The 27664-nt window shown below is 43.8% G+C and overlaps 2 long non-coding RNA genes across 5 annotated transcripts in view; one reads left to right on the top strand and one right to left on the bottom strand.

Annotated features, from left to right (window-relative positions):
• Window positions 1-309: 309 nt before the first annotated feature.
• The window catches only part of LOC111250455 (uncharacterized), a 36347-nt gene continuing 8992 nt past the window's right edge, over window positions 310-27664 (bottom strand). The window contains exon 3 of one of the 2 annotated variants that reach the window (XR_015325658.1): window positions 310-1832. This is a non-coding gene — a long non-coding RNA (uncharacterized LOC111250455). Of the gene's footprint in view, window positions 1833-20677; window positions 20818-27664 lie in introns of those variants that run through there. The other variant, XR_015325659.1, reaches the window with a different exon arrangement.
• Window positions 2804-20802, top strand: LOC147756174 (uncharacterized). 3 transcript variants are annotated; one of them, XR_015325656.1, is made up of 5 exons: window positions 2804-5405; window positions 6549-6877; window positions 7403-14955; window positions 15219-19600; window positions 20694-20802. It is a non-coding gene; the product is annotated as an uncharacterized LOC147756174 (long non-coding RNA). The 3 variants fall into 3 exon arrangements; XR_015325657.1 differs by lacking the exon at window positions 20694-20802 and having other exon boundaries at window positions 2805-5405; window positions 7403-7459; window positions 10180-14955; window positions 15219-19665; XR_015325655.1 differs by lacking the exon at window positions 20694-20802 and having other exon boundaries at window positions 2805-5405; window positions 15219-19665.

The raw sequence follows: 27664 nt of genomic DNA, 5'->3' as shown, positions 1-27664 counted from the left end.
TTCAGATAGTCGGTCGTCTTTGAATACTCTAAGTGGCCATCGTCGCGGCTGGGCGATCATAACTCAGAGCGACCGATCGATCAGTCGCCCGATCAAACCGCGGCTGATCGCTGTCTGACAAGTTCGTCGTAACAAGTGACGAAAAATAGTGAGAATCGGTATTATCTAGAGCGTTTATCCTATAACCATGCGTCACAGACAGAGCGATATATGTATTGACTAAAATGTACATCATTAGGAAATCTGTTTCGTAAACAAAGGTACCCCCAAGAAGCTAACAGTAATAGAGCATTCGGTAATCTGCTGTTCTGTTCTGTTCTGTTTTTTTTTTTTTTTTATCATCTTTCCATTATTTTCCCATTTGCCTTTGTGCTAGCACTAGTGCCGCTACATTATCGTTTCCATTACGGTCGTTTTTTTCTTTAATGTGTAGAATAGCTATATGCACAATTCACACAATACTAACTCAACGTCCCCCCCGCTGTCCACATATTTATTTCTCGTTAAAGACTCTGAGGTGGTGGATTTGCTGCTTCAAATTCATTGATTTGTTTTCTGGTAGCGTTTAGCCATGTCTGCGTAACGTCGGACGCTCGTTGCTCTGATGGTACGGCAAGGGAGTCGCACATTTAAGCGACCGATCTACAAGCGGAAGTTTTTGTTTTTGCTTCTATTGCGACGATTCAATGGTGTCGAAAGAAATAGAGCGCCGACATCTTCGTCGGTCGGTCGATCGATCGGTCCCAGGTGATCAATATATCTTATCTTGCCAGTACTGCTAACTGGCCATCGCAGCGGGCAGCGTCGCCATCGCCTCTGCCAGTATTTAGCTTAACTTCATGCTTGATGAATCTAGAAGTTTTCGCCCAGCGTCTTGTATCTCTGTATTAAAGCAGAATGTAAGCTATGTAAAACCTGCTTGATGTCGTTGCTAAACTGCTGTAGTTTGTTGTATTCTCGGATGTTGCTACGATGTCACTGCTGTTCCTACCATTGACGTTAGTAATGAAAAGACAAGGACTGGCACCAACATCAGTTGGAAAGAACGGCATTGTTTCGCGGGCGACAACACCACCAACAGCTGCCTCATGACTGTGAAAGTTAAGGAGCAGATGAACAAGTTTGGGGCCTCTCTATAGGCGTGATGTTTTGCTTCGAATTAATTCGCCAGAAACAAGGCCCGAAGTTTGTGTTCAGTGATATTCATAACCCCTCATCGTTAAGCAATTTTTCTTGTTTTTTTTTTTGCTCTTTTAAGCCAATTGCGACTGTCTGCTTACCTATGACCTTAGACTCCGCTCGTATTTGGCTGGTTTCGAATCGGTAAGTTTGTCGATAGATGAGATGTAGTTCTTGATAGTAGTGTATCTAAACTAAGCGCCGATGCTCCCTTCAAAGGCCTACACCTCCCCCCACGTGGCGCAAAAGTCAGGATAATCATATTTTAGATAGATTATGAGCAGGAAAATAGTGATAATATTCGAATTGATAAAACGCACCCGCAATATTTGCTATTTTTTCCGGCGGTAACTATAATGTACCGTTATGATGCCGACTCATTCATTTTGTTTCACCATAGCGATGGACACTATTCAAGATTGAAACGAACGCCTTCCCCACGCATCACTTACTTTGACGTGTCACGCTACACCATGCCGTGGTCCAGTGTGTCGCACCGTGACGGGCATATGGCCGCACGAGAACGGACATTTTGCCGCTCTGCCCTGTGATGGTTGTCAGATCCGCCGCGTCGGCGGATCTGTCTTTAAGCTGCTTGAGAGGGATGCCGTCAGCCAGCAGTTGTCGACAACGCTCACCTTACGTGCGGGATCCTGAAAAAGAAGCGGGACAACAACAAGCGGAGCAATTTAATGGTTTCACCGGCGGCTTGCAAGTAGTATTATCACTATTATTCTGTTAGTAGCGTTTCGGAGGAAAGCGCGCCCGAGAACGGATAAAGAAGGAAAATACGCGCGCGTCAGCGTCACACGTCCTCCCTCCCTATCGGCAGCATCTTAATAACGTAATGGCAATGAGCAGCGACCTATTTGTGCGTAGGTTGGTTTTTGCTGCTGGCGCCGCCTTCGGTCCACGTCCGTGGAACGTGAAACCAATGGATAGTCAGCTGCTATACGCACTAACCGATCACTCTCAATTCGGTCTAAAGAAAACGAATCTATTATACCTATATATACAGATATATATGTATATATACCTATATAATAGTGATATCATAACCAACCATGTAATGGCAACGACTCCGCTGCGTAATTTCTCGGCCGCTCCGTCATTTTGCGATCGTGTGCTTCAAAGTAGCAGTTATAGAATCGGAGCCAACAATAACAGCATGCCATCCTGACTGGGTGGCGTCGATTGCTCCGCGCGCGCGCGCGCGTAAGCGCGCGCAAATGCCTCCAAAGCAAACGTCGTCATATCCTGCGCCACTGCTGTGCGTCTTCGACGGCAATTACTGGCGGCAAAAGAAGCGCGCCAAAAAGTGACAGCGTCGTAAGTGACTAAGCCGAATGGATGGCGCAAAGAAGAGCAGCAGGTAAGACGGCGGCAACGACGGCGGCTGACGGCGGCAGCGACACCGGCTGACGCCGATAGCGGATAACAGCGCGTGGTAATTGGGACCGTGAATGTAGCCCTACTCACTCTATTCTTTCACCCTCTATGTATATTCGTACCAATTTCTTCCGTTGATTCCCGCTTTTTTCCTGCTCTCCCTCGTCCGCTTTTACAAGCGTCTGTTCGAATAGATAGCCTACAGCGCAATTCTTGTAGTAGCTGATTCTCCAAACGACCAAAGGACCGACCGTCCACCCGAACGTAAGCAACGTCGGGCACGCCATGGCCGTGCCGCCGCCACCGTCAACTCACTCGCTTAGTAGCTGGTGGACCGCGAGGACACTTCGTACTGACTGGCCGCCGGTTTCTGGTTAGTTGCTTCCTCAGTTCGCGCAAAGCAGCGCAACGGAGCTCGACGGACTAAACCAGCAGCGGACAGACATCTGACAGCGCGCGTCAGCGGCGTTGCTAAAGCAACGATGGCGGCACACACACATTAGGGACGAGCTACAGCGTTGCCGTTGCCGACGGTGCACCCGGCCGTGAAGCTGACTAGCAACAGATGAAACAGTCCTGACAACGACGATGCCGGCGTAGCAGAATGCTTGTAACAGCATCATCTTCAGAGCGGAGCGGGATACGTTGTCTGTAACGACGACCCGGCAGCAGCCATTGGTTAGCGCGAATGGTTAATGCCCCCAACGACGTCAAGGTCAGACGCGTCAGAGTCACGTTAGACACATTTGCCGCCACACAGCTGGCAGCGTTGCGCGACAGAATAAATCAGCAGTAACGGTAGTGCTGGTAATAGCGCAACGATCGTTTACCAGTCAACCACCGACGCGCAAACTAGTGGATGACCGATAGTTACGTATTAACAACACATCCGCATGGAGTCGACTAATAGTACTGTCACTCGAACAGCAGCGCCACGTGACGGGCATATAGTAGCTTATATATATATATATGTTTGATATATATTGACACCACTGGTCGGGCAGGAGATAGGGTAATATAATTATTTAAATAGCATTGTTTATCTGGATAGAAAACGTCAGCTAGGAACGAGCGCGAAGGCGTAATAAAAATGAAATAGTATGAGAAAATCGGCAGCAATACGTGACTCAAACGCTGACCGTACGCAAACGTAGACAAATTGAGTTGCAAGTTGAGGCATGAACGCTGGGACAACAATTTACGGTGGTCTTCGAAAGGCCTCGCAACAAGATAGACAAACAGCCCCTATTCGAAACCTATCAACTAACACGAGCACCTTATAACACAGTATGCGATATCCAAGAAGCAAAGAACGTCGGGGCACCACAATACTTAGGATATACGCTTGCCGACGTAGCGGGTGCTAGTGACAGAACGAAGAAAGAGGGGCAAATAAAGGCCTCTCGAACGCAGCTCTTCCCGAGAGCTTGGTACGTCGAAATATTATTGCCGGACCTGGCTCCATATTCCACCGGATTACGGCCTTATATCCAAATAATCGACGGGCGACTAAAAAATAAGGGTACAATTAACCACGCCAGTGTCGCATCAAACCACATAAGGATTTGCTCGTTTTAGTTGGCAAATTAAGCCTAAAGCAGTCTTCTGATCAACTGTCTAACGAAGCTACACACATTTCTCCGCACGACTCAATTCTCGAGATCCTTTGGATATTGCCATGGGAAATTGTGGCTCGCCCTTGTAGCCAACCAATTTCCAAACGTATTCCAAGTATAGGCATCGTCAGCTTACGCTGGCGTCTTCTCCCATCGAAAACGATTTCTTGGTCAAGGATTTTTGCGCAGGTGTCCACACGTGCCTTGCGGCAAATTGGCTTATGACATCAGCCTCGTTACCGGTTACGCCATTACCGGAACACGAAGTAGTAGTAATAAAATGTTGTGACTGGTAATAACTCGTAGCCATTCTTCTGTACACTAAGCATTGAATCAATATGTGCAATTTCTCTATGCCAACTAATTCTTTCACTAGACGTGAATATAAGCTATATTTATTGTAGAAATAACCTGTGCAAGTTATCCTGTACGTGTGCAGTGAACGTCATATCAATATTATCTATACTTCCAGCATAAGCACAAGCGATTGGCGGCCAATCATTTGCAGGCTGCACAGCCAGTCATGACTGGCCAGCCATTGTGATTACTACTACGATCTGGTAATGACGGACTCGGCAAAAGGTAATCAAGATGACCGAATTCTGACGCCGCCGCCTATACGGCGGCCAGCAACTCTTACTCGACGACATGTTGTGTCACATGTTTACAACGTCATTGTTGCTGCTGCTGCTGCTGCAAACGATCACTGGAAACTTTTTTTTTTCTTTTCTTATATTGAAAGCGTCTCGTTTATAATAACCTGCCGCTTTCTGTAAACTGTTGTCACGACCCGAATGAACATTGTCCTGTTGCGTATTTACAATCGGCGTCAATGGAGCAGAACCGGCAGCACCTATAGCAGTTGATGCAGACTGGAACAGACAAGCGGATGCGCGGTGAGAAAAGGTGTCGACAAATTTTGCGTTGCGCAACGATCGGTGTCGAAACTTCTGTTCCCGGCTCGTTTGATCCGCGTCGGCATCCACGTCTACAGGCCATACGCTGTAATGACAAGGCCTTTAGCTCGCAAGACCCAAAGGGAGCAGAACTCTATGTGCGAAGATGTGTGGAGAGAACAAGAAAAGCAAGGGAAGCCATCGTAACGCAGCCATGAGATAGTCCTAGACCACGGAAGCGCAGTGCGCGCCATGAGGTTAGCTGGAAACGAACACTGGGAAAACCTGGCGGCACCGTCATCGACTGCGTCCGCCACCCCAAACGGTACAGATCGAACGAAAACAAAACCTTATGAATATACTGATTTCGATGTAGAGTATGAAAAAAGAACTTTTCGTTTGTTAAACACAGATAGTAATATAATTTTACCTTACAAGACATGGATTTGAGTGATAGTTAGATTAATATATGTGATTGATTCATAAACTATACCTTCTCCCGTTCTAAGAGTAAATGGTTGATTAGACCAATTGATATTATATGGGTACATACTTTCAGATTTCCGTAGTCGTTATAGCACTCATATTAATGGGGAGTGGTGGTAGTAGTAGTGGGGTAATATATAAACTTACTAAGCAGTCATGAAAGTAACTGCGCGCAAATAGCAAACGTTGTACAGACCCAGTCTAGAGTACCCTATAGCAACGCTTATTGCCTCTATCAGATTCTAATATTACGACTATAAACCGTGTCCTGACGCGCTAATATACAGGATGTCACACAAAACATAGATACAGTTAAATTCAGTTTTTATTTACGTGTAATTAATATTTAAATTGCGCAAACAGTATCTAGAACTTCCCCTGACGGCAGATGCGTAAAATGATTATGCCTTCTGGTCAATACGTTGCCGATATAATATATATCTATAAACATTTGATGTTGTGGCGCGTCTTTGCTCGGCCGCAATTTCAAGTCCTTCAGCTTCGCGAGCTTTTGGGAATAGACTTCACTTCTAAGATATACCCATATGAAAAAGCCCATTGGCGTCGCATTCCGGAGGGGCGGGGGCAGGGTATTCCATAAGATCTCTTCCCAGTCGTCACGTCTCCAAATGTAATAGACACTTAAGTTGTTTACGCCAAGTTCACGGCTTGATTGTCTTCTAGATGTTTTGCGACGCTTCGTTATAACTTTTCATCGCTCTCTGTTGGCTAGTGAAGCTTATTATGTATGCTCTTCGCTTTCCGAAACGTTATCTATAAACAAACACTTGAAAAGTTTCACCCGTTTTAGGCTAGATAGTGGATTATCTTTGCAGTTCTGCTACATTTTCATGCTTCCGAGAACATTTTAAAAGACTATTATAATTCAAAGATTAATCTTGATCTACCCGTAGTTTCTAATCAAAAAAAAAAAACGAGATAATCAGACGCACTGAACACTGCATACGTTGCTATTCCGTAGAAACTACTGGCAGACGATTATGGGAAAAAATGATCCGAACAGTCGACCATGGGCAAAGAACGTAACGACCTTGAACTTCGCAGTCGAAGGAAGAATGAAAAGTCGGACGAAGCAGCGCCTTTGCTGGCCGACGACGGTAGCAGTAAAAGCTGCAAATATTAGCGGCAGATACGATGCTCACGTTGGCCAAAGGAGGACCGATTGGCTCATTCGCTGACAGTTAAAAAGAACTTCAACCCAACGCAAAAACGAACCAAGTTGAAGTTTGTGCCAACACGCGTTAGATCGGTACTGACCGACGGCTAACCGGATCGCGTACTGCTGGAGAGGTAACTGTCCATTTATTGTATAGGCATTATTTGCTTTAAAATAGAGTAGAAAATAAAAAAGCGCACTGCTTGATCTCGCTTGCGGTTGTATTGTTGTACTATGGGCTTTTCTGTGAAAACACGCGTGATGAAGGCTATCCAGCAGTAATTATATTGGAAGGACAGTTTTTTAGTGACTTTCGACAATTTCTTCAGTCATCATCGATTTAACCGGTCCTAAGTCACCTATCATTATCAATGAAGTCTGGCCAATTTAATGAACGTGCCCTTTTACCACGTCCACGTCAGCTGTGTCTGTGACTGTTTTCCTGACTACTATTGCTATTATTGTGCGCAACAGAATTTCTATGACACAGGTTCATTGCCAACTGAGTTACCTGCCGAGCCTATAAGAGATGCATGGGCTTTCTAATCAGCGTAAAAATCGTAACTTCTGTTTTGTTGCAATTGTTTTCCGTAGTAAAAACAAACTAATTAATACTGCGGTATCTGTGTATTTTGTAATCTGTTTTTTTTTTTTTATAGGAGCAGCTAAACAGCAGTCAAGGACGATTTCGAGAGCGATGAGCTCAGCAGTGACTGGTAAATTTATCATTCTGATCCTCAAGCATTTAAATTACTAAGGCGTTCCTCTCGTTAGCCACTTGCCCCGTTAATCCTCGATGCTTTCAATATTTTTCTACATAATGAAGCAATACCAATTTTCTGCCTTCATCATCAGCCATTAATTGATGACTATCGCTCCAGCCGCTGGGACCGCCATTGCTAATCAAAAATCTTTGGTTCTGTTAATGCCGTGAACGAATTTAGAAATTTTATTTTTATGTTACAGCCTTAAAGCAAATGCAAGTGTAACACTATGCAGGCGAAGTGTCGTTTTATACCCATCAACCAAGCAACGTCAACAAGACCTTTTCTGTTCTGAAAACGCACTTCTGGCCCTTAGTCCATATGGGGGCAACAATGATCGCACCTGTAAAGTCTCAATATCGAACACCACTGCGACATGTCTGAAAATTACGCTATAGAATCAAGCTTACGATGGGTTGTCAGAGTCAACAAGTTAACGGTCTCTCTAAAAGGATAAATGCATTTATTAAGCAGCGGTTTGTTTCCAGATGCTGCTAAATACTCTTATCTTAATTAGTAGTGAACTTGAAAAGAAGTACTCTTTGTTGGTTTCGGAACAACAAGCTCACTTTAGCTAAGCTCATTGACGGCCGCTTATAGCCTGGATATTTGTGAGCGCCAAGAGAACTCCTCGAGCCCCTGAAAAATCTATGATTATTATTCATAGAGGCACTTGTGGATTTCAACAGATTTTCGCATGAATGCTGACCAAGTCACCAGCACGGCGGATAATTTTCCGACAGCTTCCCGCACACTATTAGCTCCATTACACTGTGGTTGCCACACCTGTCCTTGCCGCTCACTGAAGTAATTGAAGTGCTCTCACAGTAACGACAACGCCAGCTACCGTCGACATGTTAGTTCTCGATGGTGACTGCAAATAGTCTGTTGCACACTCGTCAACTATTGTGTAACATTGGGAGCCTACGAACGAAAATTGCTGATCTATGATACACTAGTTCCTCTTCACCGTTGACGCAGGCACGCCGATGTCCGCTGTTCCTCGTCGTGGTCTGTGAGGAAGAACGAATTTTGTTGCAGCTGCCACCATCGGCGGAGTCTCTGCACGGTCGCGTTAACTTTACAGCCCTTCGTTAGTCAAGCTGGCATAGAGGTAAACAGTACAAGCCATTGACTTGAACGGCCCGGTCAACGCCGAATACTGCAAGGACGCAACAAGGAACAATTGCCACGAAAATAATAGAAAATCAGAACGTAAAACGGGGAGCGGTCGATAATGACACACACATCAACAAACAAAAATAGAGAGAGAGAGAGAGAGAGAGAGAGAGAGAGAGAGAGAGAGAGAGAGGGTGGTCGTACCAGTGATAGATGAAGTCGGTACGTCAACGACCAACGAGATTCGATGACAACGAGAACTTTTTGGGCAAGTAGTCCGGTGAAGGCGGAGATAAACGGTCAGCGGAACCGGAAAACGGGCGAAAGAAAGATGGACGGATTATCAAACCGTGTAGTTGCAACGGCCAAGCGACGACTAGCTGCAGGAGAAGAGATCCACGAACGAATGTAGAATCCTTGCTGGTTGTTGTGTTCGTTGTCGCCGACGCTACTTCTAACTTTATAATCGCGAAGATTGCGCAGCAGCAGCGCGTCGTTGCGGTTTCTGTTTTCTGCCACCACTGACGCCGCCGTACCACGTTGGACACAAGAACCCGGAAACTGAGCTTTCGACAGACGGACAGTCTCATTGGCAGTTTCTTTCAGTTGCTTCCCAACGAATGCCAACATTAAGAATGCTTACGATCCTCCTATTACCATTGTGTCTATGTCTCGCGATGTCAGCTTCTGAACTGCTAGAACATTGACTGTATAGTGAAAAGGGCGTACGGCAAGCAAAAATTTTGCCGCGACACAATAGTCGAAAACACTGCTGCAGAATGGATAAATGAGCATGCGCAGGTCACCATACAGACATACAAATCGAGAAAAACAATGGTATGGATGAGATTCATCGATCAGGCGCAAAAACGGCGGTTAAATTAGGTAGAGAGTGGCTTACTGCGAGTGAGAATGACAGCCGTGTCCTTTGTCTTCGATGTCAAACATTTTCGAGATGTGCGTCTCGAACCTAAAGTATGATCAAATGCTAAAGTACTAATAATTACTAAAATAAGACGCGACAATGAAACTGAATTCCCTTTGATTGATTTGTTATTGAAGAATACCGATCGTGTTAGATGTTTCAACGGATGTTAGTACTGGAACTTCTAGATGTATACTTCAGCGTTCTCGGGAAAACTTTGGCTGGCTCCACCATCGGATTTCTGTTCTCTTAGCCTGCTCATTCATTTTTATGTTTGTTCGAATTTTATCTAACGGTGACAATGTTCATCATGGTTTCAACCAGACGCACCAGAGCGATTAGCGCTAGTTCTACGGATATGTCACACGACGAGAAACACCGTTTTGAGAAAACCACCGTCACTAGCGTTTTCCACCATCATCATCGTCCCCAACTACATGTTGAACGCCGTCTTCCGTCTCGTTCGTAAGACGGCAATTGTCATCCGACTAACACCTCGTTCCTACTCCGTTAGACTTTTTCTACCTGTCACCTACAGGCTCGCCTGTTTTGACTTTACTCATAGCTGATACTGCTGTTTCTGATCTTCTGCATTCGCTGACCACTCATTCTATTCGTCTATTTGTAGGCTGACCATCACCAATAGTACCGAGGAACGTTTTTCGTCTGCTCATCGACAATCATGACCTTCATAATGCTACCCACCGAACGAACGTTGCAGAGACTGATGACCAACAACTGCCGAGGGTCCATATAATGAACTTGTACAGAATTGTGTCGGATTTTCGAAGACTTTCGGATGCAGTCGTAGTTGAAGATCAACAACGACAGCGATGAATCGACGACGCTCAGCCTCGTCAGGAACAGAATAAAGCTAAATGTGGCTTTACCTGAGCAGCAGCAGCAGCAGCTGCAGCTGTAATACGGTGCAGCCTTTATCGCCAGCAGTACTGTTAGTACTCTTATGACCATCGACGACGGCATATGCCACTGTTGTCGCGCTAGATATTCCTATCATCCATCCGACAGTTCCCTCTTCAATTCAGTAGCTCACAACCGACTACAACAAACGCGACGATAACAATAACAGAAGATCTAGGCCGCGTGCCAGTAACGACAGCAGCGAAAATAACAGACACATTGTATGCGATAGCGTTAGACGTAAAAGGTTCTTCCACACGGATACCGGCATCCCACCAGCCTTTAGGGCAAGACAAAGTGCCATCGATACCAACATTGCCATTTTTCAGTGAGTTTACCATTTCAAATCGCGCCGCGATGGCGCTTGCCGATTCGTTCGTTGCCCACTGCCGTAGCGAACACGCCACCGTCATACATATCCAAAAATCAATGTACAGTTTACAACACAGCGCAAAGTTTAAAATATATTTACACATGGATGAACGAACGAAAAAATACTTAGTAGGTTACGCTTAGGACGATAAAGATAAAGTAGTTATAATGGAAATTTATTGGCCATTCGTGATCAAATGAGCGCGATAGAGGCCTGCGCACCTTGGCTATGCATAGCCGGTAGTCCGAAAATTTGTTGAAAAATCTGCTCGGAGAGATCTTAAAGAGATAAATCGTCAATACTAACATTGTTATTTAGTGCGGATTCGCGGCGACCCATTAGAGAGATATCTTTCGTGCGCGAGGTACATAATCGCACATAATAGAACAGTAAAGCTCATTAACAGTACTCAAGTCGATAAATTCTAATAAAATAATCAATGATGACAAAGGAATACAGGTATAATAGGTATTTCATAGAAGAAATACGACCTTGACTAAAGTAGACTAAGCGATGAGCTGCTTACTAAGTACCCTGGCTAGTATTCTTACATATTTTTTCTTGAAGTTACATCGATATTGTGAACTTTATTCTTCTTACATTAGTTTTGGCTCTAGTCAAACATTACTTGATAAACATTACGTAGATTATTTTTCAGATCAAAAAACACAATTTGTCTCAGAGAGAGAAAACGAAATCGTTCAGGTAGCGATAAATTAAGTTGTTTACATATAGCTCGACTAACAAGTGGTACTCTCCTGTGAGAATATCTTACTAATGATGACTGAGCCTGAGAAGGCTTGTTCAAAGGGCGCCTTGGTTGTTCGAACCTTTCTATTCGTAGGCCTCGTTGGCTCCGCGAAAATGTTTCACTGCAAATAAAAAAAAATAGCTATTGATCGTATTTCTTTGAAATAGATTCTAACCCTGCGGCACAGTATCCGAGTCGTGTTGGTGACTCCAGCATTCCGCGAAAGAGTCATTCTGAAAAACTTCCACTGGCCTTTTTTATTGCGCCTGCACATAGGCCTTGTTTCCTCCCATGCAACGTCTAGTTTTATACTTCTATCGCATCAACAATTGTGGACGCCTTTCCATAAACCGTCGTTCATCTTGTTACGAACAGTAACTTTCGAGTGAATTGCATCCCCTTTGCCTCTGAAGAGAAACAGGCAGCCATTAAGTTTGTGCTACGTGATGTATCATCCTTTAGAACATCTCTTTTTTGTGCTTTTCAAGGCCCGTTGAAAGGTCTACACAAAGTGTTTTGCGCGGAGCGACGCCGCCGAATGTAACAGTTCCTGACCAAATAACGTGTGCCGTTTGTGACGGAACTTTTCACAATCGGCGCTACTCCTGGGACGACATTTGATCCAATCGATGAGAATGGATTCTGTAGAAGTTTCTTAGTTTATGAGTGCTTTTTCTAGTTGCGCTATGCATGATGATAGCCATCGAAGATTTGCTGTCTTCGCTCGTTCTGCCCTTTTGGTGCAGTGAGAGATCTCTGCGTCGTCGCCATAGGCATTCACAGCCTTTTCCTCTGACTTCTACTCTGTTTTCCCTCCGCGGACAGAGACGGAGCTTCAACCGTCATCGATGCCGCTAGCAGCATAACGAATGCGACAGATCGTTAAAACGTGTTGTTGACACAGCCGTTGTTGTTATTAACATCTATTGAGCTTTATGATATCGCTTACGTGAGGGTCGGTCCGTCTGACCGATACTCTTGTTTAGACTTCGGCGGCTGCTGCTGCCGTCGTCTGAGTTATACGAAATAACCCTACGACGCTGCAATAAGCGGTAGCACTTAATTTTGTAAAAGTAGCGTACGCTTTCACACAACACTCTACCCCGGCGCAGCTAGAAGTCGGCTGCTGCTGCCGCCCCTGCACTCGTACAATATCCAGTAAAGGCGACATTCGCTGCTGAACAAACGGAATAGCAACGAGGCGAACAAACCCAGCGACGGGGACGACCCACATCGAAATCTGGAGAATAAGGCAAAAAGCAGCCGGGCGAGCGCCTACTATTTCCAGATGGAGTCCGGAGTTTTTTCTTATCGTTCCAAGCGTCGAATCGTAGCGTTGCCTGACTGCGGCCGCCGATAGCGATGACCAGCTATTGGATTAGTACAAATATCTTTGGACAAAGAAATGTAAAGAGGCGGAAAGCGAACGAGCAATGCTAGAAATTAGGAACCGTTGGCAGCGTGGGAAAAGCACTGTATTTACAGTATCTAACAGTCAAATATATGCGCGCCGTAAGGAAGGCTTTCTAAGGCTGCCCCCTGCTACCTTCCGCACGACGTTAGTCAATCTCGAGACTTTCAACGCTGATCGATTGTCTAGTCCGAAAAATGAACGTACCGTGAAGTGAGCAGGATTTCAGCTGAAGTCCGGAGCTTTTCTCACCGTTCTAACCATAGATCGGTGGCGTTGTCTGATCTGGCCGTCAGCAACGATGGCCAGCTATTGGACTAAAGCAAATGTTTCTAGAGAAACAAATATACGTATGGTTAGAAATTGTCACAGGCAACACGCGCTTCGGCGTTAGCAAACGTTAACAAGCGAAATTTCAATAGCGTAAAAGTTCTAATGGAAATTGAATTATTTTTAATCTAACGTATTGCTTTAAAGTGCCAAACTTTTAGCAAGCGTGTAGAGTGTGACTGTTTACTGCTGCTTCTAACGACACCGCTTGCATAGCAATAGCCAACCAACAATGAGACACGAGATCGACTATTCCCTGTTACTAATCCAGTCCCGTATTACCCAACTTTGCTAATATAGCAAATGAATTTTTCTACTGTATAGTAGTTGAACGCGGATATTTGCGTAGCGGTACTTGTTCTTTTATCGCTGAAAATTCCCGTACCGAAATTATACTGCATTTTTTTCGCGCACTCTTGAGCGAACGTGCTCCATATAGATAAACACGATATGGAAACATAATATATTTGTTTTTGGCGAAACAGAGTTCATGAACTGCTTGTAACCCAGCTGGTTCCGTACGATTTATATTAAACAATGCATACTGTAACCCTCTGTGAAAATCAGTTACCCAATGGGCAATGCAAATCTAACACGAACATCTTGCCCATGATCGGGACTACTTTACTGTGCATTGTAATGCGGGTACGTCCACGGACGCTTCCTATAGGCAGTAGCTATCAACGACCATTTATTACAGCGTGCTTACCGAACCGTACCGCATCATCATACAAATCCGTTCTTATGCAGTACGAAGAGGGGTTACCTTCGTGGAAACGTTCGATTCGCGCGGTAGCAGCAGTAGTGTTATCGTCATCACTGGTCATGGTCATGGACAACTCAAATCAGCTTTTGGAAGCGAACGCCAGAACAACAGCGCTGAGTGATCGGCGCAATCTACTGGTTCAACAACGGCGGCAACAATCGTAATGACGCTCTGGCCTATTGGTGCTGGGCATTGTCATTGCCACTTTTGGATGACAGACAACTGTGTGCTGACTTTGACCTTACGGGCCCCATTTAGTGGGCAGGTAGTTGGAGCCGGTTCAGTTCTTCTTTGGAGTTCCAATTACAAGTTTTTTTTGCCTCACTTTACTGTTGGCCGATGGTGTCACTATTCGCGCGAAGTTGGAAGCATCGCCAGTGAACAACCCAGGCCGAGAGAACAATTTCCTAGCAGATCGTTCGCCTTTGCCACTTGTAGCATTGGTCGCAATGGCAAGAAAAGGCCAATGAGCCGCGCAACCGGTTTGGCTGACGCGCTGAGACTTAGGGAAGCCGTTGTTTAGGAGGGAACCATCAACCAACGGCGATCAATGGCACCGCTGCAGGAGCAGAACGTGGGGCAGAAGAAGATGAGGCTTCACTGATGGACACGATTTCAGAGGAGATTGAGCAAAAGTCAGAGAGCGGGAGTGGCTTGACGGAGATGGAACTTAGATGATCTGAATTTTTTAGAAAAGGAAAGTGCGTCTGTAGTCGTCTCGTTCTTCTTCTGTAGGTCGCAGAAGGAAGTTGCGTCAATTCACTAAAGTGTTCTAAAGCAACTGAAAGCGAAAGTTGGAAAATCATTTGGACAAAACAGTTGCCGCCACAGCCGTCGACGCGTCGCTGAAACGTACGTGGGTTATAACTTTCTATTCTTACCATAATCCAACAACAATGACAACAAGGAGCAAGTGTAAATTTTATCTAAATACTGATGCTTGTCATTTAGATCTGATAATAGCCATCTACCTTCTTTCATCTACTTCGATAATTATTGCGACAGCGCAGAAAATATGGTGAGATGATCGCAACGAACAGAAGTACACAGTATGTCAGAAGTGCACGTACTTTCTTGCGTGTAAGGTTATATAACTTCCTTTTCTTGTCTTACAGGCATGGGAAGCAGTCTTATCTACAGTGAGTAGTTCGAATTCTCATAGAAGTTAAACACAATATGTACCGGATATGTGCAGGTACCTGCATGTGCTATGTCTATGAGTATGGCAAAAAAGGCATTTTGCATCTGCCTCCGCACCAGCTGGCGTCGTACACGTGCATAGTGTAATTATCAACGAAGTAGCGGACAGCTGCATGTAGGGTCGACAGAGGATAAGATAATAATAACGCTCTGAACAACTAATCTGGATTATTAATATACTAATTATAACACAAACACACAGACGCGTGTGCATTTCGAAGGGTGCCGTTGTGCTCGTTGCCTTAGGCCTCACGTAGTTCAGTCGCTGCCGCCGCCGCCGCCGCCAAACCTGCATCAGCTATACGATCACTGCTGTTTTTTTTTATTATAATGAATCCATATTTGTCAATGCATGGGAAGAGCAGATGCAACTACTAAAGCTGGCTAGACGGAGTAAATGTATCGGACCGGCTATGAGCGTGGCTTGTGCGATGTTATATCCTCGATCCGTGTCCCTTTAGTCACAGTTATGTTTTCGTCACTGTCGATGCAATCTAATATGAGTAGTTATTTAGCAATCAGCACAAGCAATCGCCTTCTACTGCCATCAGGAAAAATATAGAACATTGACAAGATAGGAGGCGTGATCGCGCAGCGTCGAAATTTCGGTGTTGTTTGGTATCACTACGTTTGCGAGCGAAGGACGCGTGAGCGCAGGAATGGGCAAACGGAGAGACAATCCGTATGCTTTGTAAGCAAAGGACGAAAGGAATATTATTTAAGCCCTGCATCGTCATTAGCGACGATGCTCTATATTGGAACATTTCTAGTCGATCTTTTGTTACGTTACTTATACAACATCGTCACTGCAAATGAGCAGTGTCGACAGACGCTGGAAGTCGAGGATGAAAAATTTAGTGGCTTATTTTTCTTATATATTTATGATTCCTATTGTTATATTATGATTCCTGATGCTGTGTGTAAATGTGTACGCTTACTGATCAAAGCAATGAACAAGACCGTATAAGTTGTTACCAACGATCTAGAATTTCTAGATTAAAAGTGGGCCAATATTGCCTGCTGTTGGCGTCCTGCATCTACTGAATAATTATTATTAATAAGTACTCCGATGTTGTTTTGTAAATACTATAATCTGTTTTCCGATAAAGTGCAAATGCAGACCTACGACCTCATACTTAACAACAAAACACGTACACGTACATTCATTGCCAACTTACTTAACAAACTTAGAGTTATTTCAACTATCTGAACTGCAGGAACTGCTATACGAAGCCCCATCTCTCTAGCCAGGCGTGTCTGCCTTTACAAGCAGATACAATCTGCAAACAAATGCCGCTGGTGAGCCTCATAATCGGAGACGCGTCCCTTTTTTTATCCGGGGTATAAAATAGAGTATTTTTTCATATTCAATAATGCGCATATGGCGTCGAACGTTAATGGCCATTATGCTGCGAGCCACAGCAGGCGTCTGTATTTATAGTGACACGTTATTCTTATTATTAATTATGTAAATATATAGTAAAATTACTACTGAGCGCCGTAGTTGTGTTAACGGTTATCTCCAGTACCTTCTCGGCCGTAAAAACAGCTATTTACTTGACTGAATATTAGGGATGCCTACAGAAGACATTCTGAGGCGGAGTTAACGAGGCGCAATCGAGGCGTGCAAGGGTATGATGCCATCGTCCGCCCGATGTTCTCTGAAACGTAGGGCGGCTTATGAATAACCAGAACAGCAACCATCTACGCACCGCGTTGCAGACAGTTAAGGCACTTCTGAACAGTGCTCCATGCACTTCGCTCACCAAGCCAAACTCATTCGGCAGTGGATTCCATTTGAGCTGCTCCGACTTTTTGCTCAGGAGCGTCGACGACAGCTGCAAGGCCTCCGAGAACCGACGTCGGTACCGCTGCCACTATTACGTTCGTTGTAAACGCTGTGGCTACGTCTATCCCTGCGGAGCTTCGGAGCTATTCGGAGCAGTGAGCTGCTGCCTACCCAGACTGGATGGACGGGCCTCACGTCACCCTTCCGTTGTCTGCCGCCATCGAAAGCCCGAGTTGAGCGGGCCATCGAAGCGGGAGGCTGTCGGAGATACTGGCGGCAACCTAGCGGCCATCATATATAGACACCGATGGACAAAAACGACAAGACAGAAAGCAAAAGGAAATGAATATCAAAAACACGGTGTGAAATAGAAGAAGAACAACCAGCTGTTTCAGAGCCTGAATTTGTGGCGGACGTAGCTACTGCTGTACCACGTTCAAGACGACAACGTAAACGCATGTCATGTTAAGGGAGAGAGTAAACCATCGATAAAGAACTGCGAACAAACCACGACGCCCAGAACCAGAATTGGCCCACTGTCGTAACGGTTAAGGCTTAAGGGCGGAAGACAAGCTGGGCGAATTAAAGCTAATTGTAGCCTTCCGCACATTGCACAAAAATGAATGTACTACCGAAGAACTGATGATCGTAGATTGAAAACAATGCCGAAGTTGTATGATCTCTTGGATACCGCGTAGCATACGTTCTAGCTTTTAGAGTGCCTTATCCGTTAATTTATAATTGAATAATGAAACTACGCTATATATTTAGCGATTGTTCAAGATTACTAGGTGGAAAGAAACGTGAAGGGCATTTGTAGAAGGCGTATACATTTAAAACTTATTGTAAGTGCTCATAAACCGTTGAAAGTTGTTTTGCGTGTAGGGAGCATGTGTGAGCTCTGATTCATTTCCTTCTTTAGCTCATAGATATCGTCATATAGTGTTATTACGTGAGAGCCACTTGGGAAGTATGAACGATTTGAACATATATATATAATCCGACTAAATAACATTCGAATTAATTACACTGTTAAGTTCAGGCATTATTTGTCCGCAACTACAGGACGCAAGCAAAGTTGAAAAACGTTGCGTGTTTTTGCACACGCATTAAAATTTCAAGTCACTAATCATCTGAGATGGCTGAGTTAGAACGTGGATCCGAGGCACACTTCGAGCCCTCTATATCGTCGGGCAGCGCAAATTGGATTTCAAAAACAGTGTATCCTTTAAAGGGCAACAGAACCTTTGATGTAGTCGGCATAAGTTTCGCTGCAGCGCCACCCCCCCCCCCCCACGCTCTCTTTCGCTCGTTATACCTATAATTATCTACAAAGCTTTCGTTTTAATGGGCCAGTTGGGTGATTGTGCGCGTATTGATAGTGTCTTCGTGATAACTTAGTGGATAACTTATTTACCTACTAATCTTTGCGATACGTTGTTGTCTGGGTTCAGACGAGGAATAAACGGGCTTCGTTTCGTACTAGGAGCCGGCCGTTGTCCAACCGTGCCAGCCAACAGTGATATAACTTGAAACACAGAAAGTTTACTGAAATATTCGAAACGCCCCCAACCATAGACGGTGAGAAAATCTTTGATTGCGACCGTGGTAAGTATACGAGCGAACCCCTGCCCGACCACGCGAAGGCCTAGGGCAACTTTGGACCTTGACCTACTACGGCGCCATATGTATTTTTTAAACACAAATAACGCTATTGGTGGATACGAATTTTCTAAGAGAGAGGAGGGCGCTTATATGCAGACAATAGAGATAATGTATGTCACGCGTAGATATTTTCTAGATTCATTATTCGCTTCTCACCAGATGCCATAGGATTTCGAACTTAAAGGGCGTTCACGTTTTGCGACGGTAACTTATACGCAAGCATTGTAACGAAAAAAATGTAAACAATTATTGCGCATCGACGATGGGGAGACGACTGATGATCCATGACCGCTCTCTAATTTTTCTACTGAAAATTTTCATTAAGTTGTGCGCATTTTTAGGCGGAAATACGCCGTCCGACTGGAGCCATAACAACGAAAGGACGATGGCAATGCCGCTGGCACTGCTGCTTTTACTGTTTTTATTTATGCCTATTATTACCATTAAATACGAGCTGTTCTCACTCTCTCGAAAGGGCCTATAACATAACTTTTCTGCAAGGCTTCTTCGTCCGGGTGACTGTTATCCAAGAGTATAGCAACGACGGAGCCGCACATCCGAAGAACAGCAAAAAACAATAACATAAGGGTCGGCAAAAATGACGCCGTGCAACTGCCTTTTACTAGCAGCCATCCGACAACAGAAACAACAACAACTCGTTATGGTCAGTCCCGTCAAAGTAGATGTTAATTGTGATCCTTCAAGCCATAAATTAGTTGCGATATTGTGTTTACTTGGAGCGCCGGATAAGGAGCTGCCCAGCACCTCAAGAGTTTGAACTCGTTTAAAAGAGCTTACGGATGGAGTTTTGAATTAAAGTAAAATGGAAGATCAACAAAAATGGTAGAGAGGTTGAACAGTTGAACAAATTTAGTAATTAGATTTGAATTTAGTATATGTGCTTAAACATCCCATACAAGTAGCGTCCTTTACAATTAGAAACGGTCTTTGTTAGCATCGTTTTATTAAACAAAAAATGACCCAGAGACCTTTCTAGTTATATTTTCAAATATATTTATTTCAGCTTATATAGAAACCATGACCTCTAGTGTGAGCCAATGCTCTGTTAGAGTTTTACAAGTTGAAATAATATTGCATTTCGACATTGTTCCTTTAGTTTTTTTGCGCTACACAGCCGCCTATGTAAACGTAAGTGTTTCGACACAACCTGCTTCGTTTTACGTTCCACAGGAGCTAGAAGGCCAATGCTACTCTTGTTGCGTTACCTATATGTAGGACACATGTGTCAAAATGGGGCTACTGTGCAAGAAACATATCTAGTCGTTCATGCGACCTAGAATAGTGGTGTTTAGGAGTGTGCGATATATTGCTTTGTTTATTCACGTAAGGCTGCTTGGACATAAAGATCGGCGAGCTCTCCTCTTCGAGGATACAACCGCCTGGAACAGGACGTATGTTCACTCTAATATGAGTAATCATGTTTATGTGGCGCCCCACTTTCAAATGAACGGAATATTTCTATATATGAATTAGTGGAGAACAGCGATGCTTATCAATCTGATTTTAGTGCTACAACAGATAGTTCCCCAGAGAAGTGTACACACAGTAAAAGCAGAACGGTTTTTTACTAAAAATTGTTAGAAACGATCTGAAGCAGCAGATAAGTATAATTTGGGATGAAGAATCGGGCACAACTAGCTCATCTACAGTGATCGTTTGGTGTACGTAGGACAGGACACACAACAACAAGAGAAAATGCTATTTACTTCTTCTGATACCTGACGTTTTTACAGCCAGCTATGTAATGGCGCTTGATGAAAAGCTGCGTTAATCGTATGACCCGCGATGCCATTATAATCTAGTTTGTATATATATACTAATCTGCATCTTATGTATGACTCTGTATATATTTATGATTACGATTCAATGATCGGCCGTTATTTAGTTCACTGACACTTTCGGTATTATGCTTCAGAATATTCGACTGTCACGTTCTCTACGAGCTCTAGCCGCGTTCAGATCATGCTAGATCGGTGCACATAAGCTGTACCGTACCGCGTACGTGAGCCGTGTCGCTAACACCCACGAACAGTTTGGACCTGAAAAATAAAGGCCAGCTAGGGTTTGTGCTACGTAATATTTCTAATAAAATAAAGTTAGCTAGAGTCGCCTCTGTACGGCAATTAATTATAGCAACGAAGAGTTTGAAGCAGCTGTAGCGATTAACTTTAGGTACTTTACTTTTCGAACTTTTTTGTACTGGTTTGGCAAGAAGCGTCGACAACGGGCTGACGCTCCTCTCTTCACCCTCGAAAGTGTTAGCTTGGAAGCTATGGAAGTTGTTCGTTTTTTTATTTTTGCGATGTTACGGTCATACAATCGCTGGATTAGCTTAAACAAATGTGTCGTCCTTCTAGTAGAAAAGTGACCGAAGTGTATCATTTGCGCGCCATTTCTGTCATTCGAATCAATGGGAAAATGCTTAGAAACTTTCGTAATAGCTTTCCAGTATGTAATAATCAGTATTAGAAAGTAAACACTGTCTGAAATTATGGAAGTGAGGCGCGGTTGCATCGCTCTTCGTAAGCCGAAGCCATTTTTTGGACGAGCTATCTAATGGTGCTCCAAGGGTTCGCCTTCAAAACATCCCTAAAATACTCAGTAGAACTCCTCATCGTCAACTACGTAATGTAAATAGCAAATCTAGGATTTTTCACAAAAAAGTATTTCATAGGACAGTTGTGAAACCAACTTAACAGCTACACGAAACAACGGGTTCAAGAAACCGCTACTCAGTGATGCTCACGTCGTTTCGCTATTCCTCGCATAGAATTATACGGATCTTGATTCTCTGTAAAAGGGCGCTCAGTGCCGTGACATTTATTACCTATTGCAAGCCTTTTGATGTATACTAAATGTTTACAGAAAAGCACACGTACAACCAACTCCGTAATTAGTACGTACCGCGCGCGGGGTTCTGAAAAATAGTGGGCCTGAATCGCGATACTTTTTACACAGACCATTTTTTCAGTTATATTATGCCATCTTTTGGATACCCCGTCTATAGTTGACCTAGTGCTTGGAACGGTGGTGCCTTAACGTCGAATTTTTCGTACATAAAACATCCGAAAAAACGACACAATGCTACAGCACATTTCTATATTATCTCATCTAATCATCTCTGAACGTTGTGTAAATAATACGACAAACGACTCTTGCGTTAAAATATTGAACTCGATGAAGGCAGGTAAACCTCTGTCGTTTTCAAAATCGACCAGCCTTGAATCTTTAAATATTTAAAATGCTATCTATCTCAAATTATTATAAAAAAAAAATATGTATTTCGATATTAGAACGAAACGAAAATGTGATTTCATGAAATGCCCCACCCTCATAAATATGTGTGTCCTCTTTTATAACAATTATTTAAGCACGGCAACGTTTTGCAACTAACTTCATCCTTATTCGTACGTTTAAATTTGTCATCGTTGAGAAATGGGCTCGATGGTGTGCACGCATTTGTTTTTGCGGTAGTCGTCCGGTATCGCCGTTAGGGTTTCCATAAGATGACTAGTTTTCAACACGAGACAACCTGTCTGTTCGGGTCCGAATCTGGAGCACAGCGTGTCCCTTAGATTAGCAAACAGATAACATTTTTGCTTAACCACTAATTTATATAACCATTAAGCTATCACGAGTACTTGTGTTATTAATCTATTGGGAGAATGAAAAGTTTCCGTGCCCAATATAACTAGGTTCGTAAATAGCCGAGGACCTTCATAAGCTATTTGCTTCACCTCAAACAAGTAGTAGATGCGACAACGGCTGCTGTGCCTGCTGTGACGGTTCCGTGCCCATATGCCATCGGCAAGCACTCGTTTGACGGATGAGGATTGCTCACGGTCAGGTTAATTTCAAGCCCACTTCGTCGGTTCCCTATTACGTATGTGACCGGTTGTCGTAGGGCTTGCAACTTGGAGCAAGTACTATTTATGAGTCGGCCTGTACATTCTTGACACTTAGAGATCGATTGTAGCTAAGGCAATAATTCACAGGTAGCCTCGAACTGACCGTAGCATTTTGCTTGGTGTTCACGCTCCTTTAACTTAGCTTTATAATCGAACGCTGATCACGTAGTCGGACTTCAACGTCGAGAGGGCGCAGACTCAAGAGCCAACTGTAGCCGGTTTGTCGCGCCATCAGCAGCAATGTACAATCTTGTGAAAGCTTTCTCACTCCTATACGAGGTGTCTTTTACAGTTGTGCTTATCTTCCCTGAGTCAAAGGTGCTCCAGGACCAAAATCAGGCTGTGTATATTTACTCCAACGTAACGGATGTGATCGAGATGATTCGGCATGATCTTGAATATAAAAGATGGACTCTGATATTCGTCTATCGAAAACTAACCCAGGACGAAGTTCTCCAGTTAACTCATGCAGCGCATTGGCTACCGCTAAGCAGGTGGATATTTTTCGGTGACAAGCTGGAGGATTTCGGAAGGATGCGTAGTGCCTGGTTAGCCAAGTGTATCTCCTGTGCCCATAATCCAGATCACAACCTATTGGATATCCCCAGCAAGTATCGTGACTGTGAACGACGTACCAATGTGAACTTAACGTCAGAGGATGCTAGCATCCGCCTCAGGGAGATGAACCGCATCGATCGGCTAATTGTTGTCTGCCGAAGTATTTGCTGGGATTTTGATGAGTTTCAGGAGATCATTCGATCTCTAACCAATCATTCGGCAGAAAAGTTACTCGTCAATCTCAATCAGCCTGTCCAACAAGAGTCCGAAGAGGTGTTCTTCAAGCTAAGATCTAGACAAGGCGATGTGGTGCTCGCAAGGCACGTATTTTCCGAGGACCGTCTAGGTCAGGTCGGCTACTCGACTGTAAGCTCCTTCTCACAGAATTACTTCATAACGAAACGGACCCCACGGCACCGAATGGGCAGTTTCGGATTAATAAATATATTCGACAAGTATTGCTGGTTTACGTTGGTCGCCACCGCTATGGCGTTTACATTCATTTTGAACTTAAATATCCACAATGCGGCGTACTCTGCGCTTCAAGTACTTGGCTGTCTTCTACAAGTGGGCATTGTAATTCACAAACGGCGAAATAGCATCCTGTATATAACGATGCTGCTCGGGTCGATCCTGATAGCGCAGGTGTTTCGGACAAAACTATTGTCTAGCTTCAATATCCCTTCGCATCGGACGCTCAACACAGTGGCGGATTTTGTCGCGGTACTCGAACAAGGTAAAGTGCGCGTGTGTGTCTTTGAGAAAGATTTCATCTCTTCACTTATAACGGCCGAGGCGAATCTTCACGTGCTTCGACTGCTTGCCGAAGCCAAGCGAAATCGGAAGCTGTACCAAAGAACTCAAGAGGCATGCATTCGTTTTACTGCACGTAATGAGAACGTCATCACGATTTTGTCTTCAGCCGAGATTTACACGGCAAACTATTCGCATCTCGTCGACATCTCTGCCCAGGCTGTAGCTGAACGCGTCAGCGGCTTCCTGATATCACCGGGGCATCCTCTTGCTAACAAATTCAACCAGATTGTACTACAGATGCTCGACATGGATATGTTCACACGTATTAAACAAAGGAAGCTGTTACGCTGGAAAATCAAAACACTTCTACGACAGACGCATTCAACCTATATTAACCAGCTGAATGTTTGGGATGTAGCTATGGGCTTGTTGATCCTAGCGGCCGGCCTATTTATGGCTTGCATAGAATTCTGCATCGAATATGGCACGAACGTATACGTCCGGATAACCCCTATCGATTACGACCCTTGACAATGTTTTATTTGGAATCATCTGCTGTATTCAAAAATTAAAAGCCATATATACGGCCATAAGGAGCAAAACACCTAAATAGCAACAACGCATTCTACATACGGGATTTATGACTCTCTTTAAATATCAGTTTTACCTTTCTAAACAAATTTTACATTTAAATGATTTATAGTAAGATAGCAAAAAAAATGTACTTAAAATAGCGCCATCGGATAGGTTTTACTTGACAGTTTTAATATATTGGATTTCAGCTTAGTAACTTCTATTAAATGGCAGAAAACGCTACCAGCTTGACCGAAAAACAGCGGAACATTTTTTCTGTTGAGCCTTATCCCTGCATAAAGGCTTAAATTTGCCACAAGTTCTGTTTCCTATAATATACGGTAAGTACGGTAATGCAAGTTAAATATTTCACAATTTCTACCTTTTAAATCATCGATAGCACCACCACCCAGGTACAGGCAGGCGCCTCCAGTTCCAGCCGATGTTCGGTATCAGTACGGAAACAGGTTTTCTGTTAGCGTACCTACGCGTTCAGCTTCCATGGTAGCCGTCGGTGTGACGTAACGTTCCTTTGCGACCGTTTTTATTGTTGACTTAACACTAACCAATGTGAGATAGTCACCGAATCAGCAAATAAGGGGGACGAGAAGAGTTCTACCTACGCTGAAGTTCAGATGGCGGGGCTATCGCCGAAAGGAAGCGTTTGGTAATTTCTGAAACGATTACCCAGTTCATGTCGACTATGAGTGTTTCCATTATAAGTCTTTTGCTGATGAGCACTAGTCGTTATTATTTCGTTATGTAGTAACTGAAACGTTGTTGTTTGATGGCTTAGTTAATTAGCTTTTTTTTCTTTTTTTTCTCTTTATGAAAACCTCAGTGTTTATTCACTCGACAGAGGTGAGTGTCCTTACTCTGGGTAGAAAGCCCGTTAGAAATTGGCCTTGCTTGACTTTCTTGTATAGTGCAATTGTTGTTAATGGTCGTTGTCCTAATACGGTTCATGCGTCCTCAGTCGTAACGCATAAACCAGGTCACCTTCGATTTGGTAGCTGACATCATCCCCTGATGGTGACATGCTTGCCTACTTCTTATAGGCACATAGTCGTCTAGGTTAAAGACCGACATCGACATGCTGCGTTGCGTCGTGAAAATGGATAGCCGTCTATAGCGGTACTTGATGCTAGTGGCAAACTTAAGACTCGAAACGTTTAACTTTAAGTAACTAATGTCGTTAATGTGTTGCAGTGCTGTGGGCATTTTACCTTGCGTTATTTGCATTGGAGAAGTATTGTCAGTAGCAATGGCCTTACGATAGAATCTCAAGATGTTGTCCGTTGTGGCTTTCATTCGGTAGAGTTCAGAGTCGACCCATTTGTTCTACCATGCTTTGTTGGAGTGCGGAAGTTGACGATAGATTAAAATGGTCTTCGATGGAGAGCAGCGTCCCCGCCCAAAAAGCCTGTTACAAAATGTCCAGTGCAACTCCAAGGCTCTCTTGAAGAATGAGGCATTTGTTCGGTTCAAGTGCTCGAGATTTTCCACTAGGATACCATTGCAGATCAGTGGCAAGTTTGACTGTACTGAAACAATTTGCCTAGGGCAGCATGTTGAAACAATTGTAATTGCGAATATCTAAATCGTTTGCACAGGAGATCATCTTCACCTAATTTGTAGAGAGTCCAGAGAATTCTTAAGCAAGACTGTGAAAAAAACTTGCAACCTTGGTCTACACCTGTAGGCAGCTGCTTTGAGCCTTACACTATCGAACAAATGATTATCAGAAACAATAAATGCTTAGAAACGGCTTTTCTAGAAAGCTTCAAACTTCGGTTAGCGCCTGTTAGGATGGTGGAATTAGCCCTCGCGATAGCTCTGTGGGTAAAATGTTTGCATGTTAATCTTAGCGACGTGGTTTAGGTTCGAATTCGGATGAAAACACATTCCGTTCCGTGATGGAAGCCAGCCGTCCGGTGGAACGCCTAAAGGCGATGTCGGACGTAAAGCTCAGAACATCTAGTATTGGGAAGCTAAATATAACTAGTAAATCTCACGAACAAACATAACCATACATCTTATTTATTAACGATGCTTATTTTACAAAAGTTATAACCTTAGGATAATGGTAAAAAAAAAAAAGCAATACATTATTCATGATTTATAGCTACCTAGGGCAAAATCATTCGCGCATAACCCAACGTTTTTGTCAGTCTACGATACGAAGCGAACTACGATCAACCTGCATATCTCGAACTATAGAGTAAATAAAAAATAGACCGCGTGAGCTTAGATTCGATTCTGAAAAAAAAAAAAAAAAAATGGCTCACAATGACGACTGTTGCCTCTTGAACCCCCACTTCCAGACTACCTTAGTTCGTATCCACTTACATCACACGTCCAGTTAACTATTATCTTAAGCACATGTGCCTCGTAGTAGTTCGTTGTTGTACCGTCACTCTTCGATTGAATCAACCAATGCGGTTGCTCCACAAGTTACTCACACTTACTTTTACGGCTTAAAGTTGAATCAAGCCATTTGTGCCCTATGCACCTTGAAACACTGTGTACGAGCAAATACAAGAGAGGCGACCGGAACGCACGACTGCGTGTCGGATAAATCATCTGCTTGTGGACTGCTAGCTCTTAGCGACTAGCGACGCCTAAGAGCTTGGGGTGTTGCCAGGGGAAGCGTAATGCTTCAGAAACATAATCACCTCACCCGCATTAACTGTATGTGACAGGCAACAGACCTGAGTCCCGCAAGTAGTTAATAGGATCATTGGCGTGACACGGGAGGAGATCTTTCCTATCTAGACTATAAAATCTACTGTAAAATCAAAAAGCTTCTCATGTGTTAATTTTTACTGCTGATACGGATGAAATTAGGTGGATTTAACCTTTGCTATAATGTGTAATCTTTTATAGCTAAAACGGTGTCTTAGTCTATAAAACAAAAGATAGAACACACATGCTGTTGAGACGACAGAATATTTTTAATGTAAGATTCGTAAATTATTACCTAGACCTTTGAAGGGTCCTATCGAGCATATGAGTTAAGCAAATTCGATGCTTAACGATTCGATGAAGGTCATGACTTATCTTCAACCTTAAGATGATGTTTTTAGTGTTC

This window comes from Varroa destructor, unplaced genomic scaffold (assembly GCF_002443255.2).
Source record: "Varroa destructor unplaced genomic scaffold, Vdes_3.0 BEIS01000004.1, whole genome shotgun sequence".
NCBI lineage: Eukaryota > Metazoa > Arthropoda > Arachnida > Mesostigmata > Varroidae > Varroa > Varroa destructor.
The sequence above is the reverse complement of the archived record's forward strand: the minus strand, read 5'-3'. Positions and strand labels throughout refer to the sequence as shown.